This window comes from Carcharodon carcharias, chromosome 4 (genome assembly GCF_017639515.1).
Source record: "Carcharodon carcharias isolate sCarCar2 chromosome 4, sCarCar2.pri, whole genome shotgun sequence".
NCBI lineage: Eukaryota > Metazoa > Chordata > Chondrichthyes > Lamniformes > Lamnidae > Carcharodon > Carcharodon carcharias.
Genome location: NC_054470.1, coordinates 198,217,309 through 198,223,413, shown reverse-complemented (window position 1 = coordinate 198,223,413; position 6,105 = coordinate 198,217,309).

Genomic DNA, 6,105 nt, shown 5'->3' with positions numbered 1-6,105 from the left:
GGGGGAGATGGAGAGGGGGAGGTGGGGAGATGGAGAGGGGGAGGTGGGGAGGGGGAGGTGGAGAGGGGGAGGTGGGGAGGTGGAGAGGGGGAGGTGGGGAGATGGAGAGGGGGAGGTGGGGAGGGGGAGGTGGAGAGGGGGAGGTGGGGAGGTGGAGAGGGGGAGGTGGGGAGATGGAGAGGGGGAGGTGGGGAGATGGAGAGGGGGAGGTGGGGAGGGGGAGGTGGAGAGGGGGAGGTGGGGAGGTGGAGAGGGGGAGGTGGGGAGGGGGAGGTGGGGAGATGGAGAGGGGGAGGTGGGGAGATGGAGAGGGGGAGGTGGGGAGATGGAGAGGGGGAGGTGGAGAGGGGGAGGTGGGGAGATGGAGAGGGGGAGGTGGGGAGGTGGGGAGGTGGAGAGGGGGAGGTGGGGAGGTGGAGAGGGGGAGGTGGAGAGGGGGAGGTGGGGAGGTGGAGAGGGGGAGGTGGAGAGGGGGAGGTGGGGAGATGGAGAGGGGGAGGTGGAGAGGGGGAGGTGGGGAGGTGGGGAGGTGGGGAGGTGGAGAGGGGGAGGTGGGGAGGGGGAGGTGGGGAGGTGGAGAGGGGGAGGTGGAGAGGGGGAGGTGGAGAGGGGGAGATGGAGAGGGGGAGGTGGGGAGGTGGGGAGGTGGGGAGGGGGAGGTGGGGAGATGGAGAGGGGGAGGTGGGGAGGTGGAGAGGGGGTGGTGGGGAGGTGGGGAGGGGGAGGTGGGGAGGTGGGGAGGTGGAGAGCGGGAGGTGGGGAGGTGGGGAGATGGAGAGGGGGAGGTGGGGAGGTGGGGAGGTGGAGAGGGGGAGGTGGGGAGATGGAGAGGGGGAGGTGGGGAGGTGGAGAGGGGGTGGTGGGGAGGTGGGGAGGGGGAGGTGGGGAGGTGGGGAGGTGGAGAGGGGGAGGTGGAGGGGGGAGGTGGAGAGGGGGAGGTGGGAGGTGGGGAGGGGAGGTGGGGAGGTGGGGAGGTGGAGAGGGGGAGGTGGAGGGGGGAGGTGGAGAGGGGGAGGTGGAGAGGGGGAGGTGGGGAGGTGGAGAGGGGGAGGTGGAGAGGGGGAGGTGGGGAGATGGAGAGGGGGAGGTGGAGAGGGGGAGGTGGGGAGATGGAGAGGGGGAGGTGGGGAGGTGGGGAGGTGGAGAGGGGGAGGTGGGGAGGTGGAGAGGGGGAGGTGGAGAGGGGGAGGTGGGGAGGTGGAGAGGGGGAGGTGGAGAGGGGGAGGTGGGGAGATGGAGAGGGGGAGGTGGGGAGGTGGGGAGGTGGAGAGGGGGAGGTGGGGAGGTGAAGAGGGGGAGGTGGGGAGGTGAAGAGGGGGAGGTGGAGAGGGGGAGGTGGGGAGGTGGAGAGGGGGAGGTGGAGATGGAGAGGGGGAGGTGGAGAGGGGGAGGTGGAGAGGGGGAGGTGGGGAGGTGGGGAGGTGGAGAGGGGGAGGTGGGGAGGTGGAGAGGGGGAGGTGGAGATGGAGAGGGGGAGGTGGAGAGGGGGAGGTGGGGAGGTGGAGAGGGGGAGGTGGGGAGGGGGAGGTGGAGATGGAGAGGGGGAGGTGGAGAGGGGGAGGTGGAGATGGAGAGGGGGAGGTGGGGAGGTGGAGAGGGGGAGGTGGAGAGGGGGAGGTGGGGAGGTGGGGAGGGGGAGGTGGAGAGGGGGAGGTGGAGAGGGGGAGGTGGGGAGGTGGGGAGGGGGAGGTGGAGAGGGGGAGGTGGGGAGGTGGGGAGGGGGAGGTGGAGAGGGGGAGGTGGAGAGGGGGAGGTGGGGAGGTGGGGAGGGGGAGGTGGAGAGGGGGAGGTGGAGAGGGGGAGGTGGGGAGGTGGAGAGGGGGAGGTGGGGAGGTGGAGAGGTGGAGAGGGGGAGGTGGGGAGGTGGAGGTGGGGAGGTGGGGAGGTGGAGAGGGGGAGGTGGAGAGGGGGAGGTGGGGAGGTGGAGAGGGGGAGGTGGGGAGGTGGAGAGGGGGAGGTGGAGAGGGGGAGGTGGAGAGGGGGAGGTGGAGAGGGGGAGGTGGAGAGGGGGAGGTGGGGAGGTGGAGAGGGGGAGGTGGGGAGGTGGAGAGGGGGAGGTGGGGAGATGGAGAGGGGGAGGTGGGGAGGTGGGGAGGTGGAGAGGGGGAGGTGGAGAGGGGGAGGTGGAGAGGGGGAGGTGGGGAGGTGGAGAGGGGGAGGTGGGGAGGTGGAGAGGGGGAGGTGGGGAGATGGAGTGGGGGAGGTGGGGAGGTGGGGAGGTGGAGAGGGGGAGGTGGAGAGGGGGAGGTGGGGAGGTGGAGAGGGGGAGGTGGAGAGGGGGAGGTGGGGAGGTGGAGAGGGGGAGGTGGGGAGATGGAGAGGGGGAGGTGGAGAGGGGGAGGTGGGGAGGTGGGGAGGTGGAGAGGGGGAGGTGGAGAGGGGGAGGTGGGGAGGTGGAGAGGGGGAGATGGAGAGGGGGAGGTGGGGAGGTGGAGAGGGGGAGGTGGAGAGGGGGAGGTGGGGAGGTGGAGAGGGGGAGGTGGAGAGGGGGAGGTGGGGAGGTGGAGAGGGGGAGGTGGAGAGGGGGAGGTGGGGAGGTGGAGAGGGGGAGATGGAGAGGGGGAGGTGGGGAGGTGGAGAGGGGGAGGTGGGGAGGGGGAGGTGGAGAGGGGGAGGTGGGGAGGTGGAGAGGGGGAGGTGGGGAGGTGGGGAGGTGGAGAGGGGGAGGTGGAGAGGGGGAGGTGGGGAGGTGGAGAGGGGGAGATGGAGAGGGGGAGGTGGGGAGGTGGAGAGGGGGAGGTGGAGAGGGGGAGGTGGGGAGATGGAGAGGGGGAGGTGGGGAGGGGGAGGTGGGGAGGTGGAGAGGGGGAGGTGGAGAGGGGGAGGTGGGGAGGTGGAGAGGGGGAGGTGGAGAGGGGGAGGTGGAGAGGGGGAGGTGGGGAGGTGGAGAGGTGGAGAGGGGGAGGTGGGGAGGTGGAGGTGGGGAGGTGGAGAGGGGGAGGTGGGGAGGTGGAGAGGGGGAGGTGGGGAGGTGGAGAGGTGGAGAGGGGGAGGTGGGGAGGTGGAGGTGGGGAGGTGGAGAGGGGGAGGTGGGGAGGTGGAGAGGGGGAGGTGGGGAGGTGGAGAGGGGGAGGTGGAGAGGGGGAGGTGGGGAGGGGGAGGTGGGGAGATGGAGAGGGGGAGGTGGGGAGGTGGGGAGATGGAGAGGGGGAGATGGGGAGGTGGGGAGATGGAGAGGGGGAGGTGGGGAGATGGAGAGGGGGAGATGGGGAGGTGGGGAGGTGGGGCGATGGAGAGGGGGAGGTGGAGAGGGGGAGGTGGAGAGGGGGAGGTGGAGAGGGGGAGGTGGAGAGGGGGAGGTGGGGAGGTGGGGAGGTGGAGAGGGGGAGATGGAGAGGGGGAGGTGGGGAGGTGGGGAGGTGGAGAGGGGGAGGTGGAGAGATGGAGAGGGGGAGGTGGGGAGGTGGAGAGGGGGTGGTGGGGAGGTGGGGAGGGGGAGGTGGGGAGGTGGGGAGGTGGAGAGGGGGAGGTGGAGGGGGGAGGTGGAGAGGGGGAGGTGGAGAGGGGGAGGTGGGGAGGTGGGGAGGTGGAGAGGGGGAGGTGGGGAGGTGGAGAGGGGGAGGTGGGGAGGTGGGGAGGTGGAGAGGGGGAGGTGGGGAGGTGGGGAGGTGGAGAGGGGGAGGTGGGGAGGTGGGGAGGTGGGGAGATGGAGAGGGGGAGGTGGGGAGGTGGAGAGGGGGAGGTGGGGAGGTGGGGAGGTGGAGAGGGGGAGGTGGGGAGATGGAGAGGGGGAGGTGGGGAGATGGAGAGGGGGAGGTGGGGAGGGGGAGGTGGAGAGGGGGAGGTGGGGAGGTGGAGAGGGGGAGGTGGGGAGATGGAGAGGGGGAGGTGGAGAGGGGGAGGTGGGGAGATGGAGAGGGGGAGGTGGGGAGGTGGAGAGGGGGAGGTGGGGAGATGGAGAGGGGGAGGTGGGGAGGTGGAGAGGGGGAGGTGGAGAGGGGGAGGTGGGGAGATGGAGAGGGGGAGGTGGGGAGGTGGGGAGGTGGAGAGGGGGAGGTGGGGAGGTGGAGAGGGGGAGGTGGAGAGGGGGAGATGGAGAGGGGGAGGTGGGGAGGTGGGGAGGTGGAGAGGGGGAGGTGGGGAGGTGGAGAGGGGGAGGTGGAGATGGAGAGGGGGAGGTGGAGAGGGGGAGGTGGGGAGGTGGAGAGGGGGAGGTGGGGAGGTGGAGAGGGGGAGGTGGGGAGATGGAGAGGGGGAGGTGGGGAGGGGGAGGTGGAGAGGGGGAGGTGGGGAGATGGAGAGGGGGAGGTGGAGATGGAGAGGGGGAGGTGGGGAGGTGGGGAGGTGGAGAGGGGGAGGTGGAGATGGAGAGGGGGAGGTGGGGAGGTGGGGAGGTGGGGAGGTGGAGAGGGGGAGGTGGAGAGGGGGAGGTGGAGAGGGGGAGGTGGGGAGGTGGAGGTGGGGAGGTGGAGAGGGGGAGGTGGGGAGGTGGGGAGGTGGGGAGGTGGAGAGGGGGAGGTGGAGAGGGGGAGGTGGAGAGGGGGAGGTGGGGAGGTGGGGAGGGGGAGGTGGAGAGGGGGAGGTGGAGAGGGGGAGGTGGGGAGGTGGAGGTGGGGAGGTGGGGAGGTGGAGAGGGGGAGGTGGAGAGGGGAAGGTGGAGAGGGGGAGGTGGGGAGGTGGAGAGGGGAAGGTGGAGAGGGGGAGGTGGGGAGGTGGGGAGGTGGGAGGTGGAGAGGGGGAGGTGGAGAGGGGGAGGTGGAGAGGGGGAGGTGGGGAGGTGGAGAGGGGGAGGTGGAGAGGGGGAGGTGGGGAGGTGGGGAGGGGGAGGTGGAGAGGGGGAGGTGGGGAGGTGGGGAGGTGGGGAGATGGAGAGGGGGAGGTGGGGAGGTGGAGAGGGGGAGGTGGGGAGGGGGAGGTGGGGAGGTGGAGAGGGGGAGGTGGGGAGGGGGAGGTGGGGAGGTGGAGAGGGGGAGGTGGGGAGGTGGGGAGGTGGGGAGGTGGAGAGGGGGAGGTGGAGAGGGGGAGGTGGGGAGGTGGAGAGGGGGAGATGGAGAGGGGGAGGTGGGGAGGTGGAGAGGGGGAGGTGGAGAGGGGGAGGTGGGGAGATGGAGAGGGGGAGGTGGAGAGGGGGAGGTGGAGAGGGGGAGGTGGGGAGGTGGGGAGGTGGAGAGGGGGAGGTGGAGAGGGGGAGATGGGGAGGGGGAGGTGGAGAGGGGGAGGTGGGGAGGGGGAGGGGGAGGTGGGGAGGTGGAGAGGGGGAGGTGGGGAGGTGGAGAGGGGGAGGTGGAGAGGGGGAGATGGGGAGGTGGGGAGATGGAGAGGGGGAGGTGGGGAGGTGGGGAGATGGAGAGGGGGAGATGGGGAGGTGGAGGTGGGGAGGTGGAGAGGGGGAGGTGGGGAGGTGGGGAGGTGGAGAGGGGGAGGTGGGGCGATGGAGAGGGGGAGGTGGGGAGGTGGAGAGGGGGAGGTGGGGAGGTGGAGAGGGGGAGGTGGAGAGGGGGAGGTGGAGAGGGGGAGGTGGAGAGGGGGAGGTGGAGAGGGGGAGGTGGGGAGGTGGGGAGGTGGGGAGATGGAGAGGGGGAGGTGGGGAGGTGGAGAGGGGGAGGTGGAGAGGGGGAGGTGGAGAGGGGGAGGTGGAGAGGGGGAGGTGGAGAGGGGGAGGTGGGGAGGTGGGGAGGTGGAGAGGGGGAGGTGGGGAGATGGAGAGGGGGAGGTGGGGAGGTGGAGAGGGGGAGGTGGGGAGGTGGAGAGGGGGAGGTGGAGAGGGGGTGGTGGGGAGGTGGGGCGATGGAGAGGGGGAGGTGGGGAGGTGGGGAGGGGGAGGTGGGGAGGTGGGGAGGTGGAGAGGGGGAGGTGGAGGGGGGAGGTGGAGAGGGGGAGGTGGAGAGGGGGAGGTGGGGAGGTGGGGAGGTGGAGAGGGGGAGGTGGGGAGGTGGAGAGGGGGAGGTGGGGAGGTGGGGAGGTGGAGAGGGGGAGGTGGGGAGGTGGGGAGGTGGAGAGGGGGAGGTGGGGAGGTGGGGAGGTGGAGAGGGGGAGGTGGGGAGGTGGGGAGGTGGAGAGGGGGAGGTGGGGAGGTGGGGAGGTGGAGAGGGGGAGGTGGGGAGGTGGAGAGCGGGAGGTGGGGAGGTGGGGAGGTGGAGAGGGGGAGGTGGGGAGGTGGGGAGG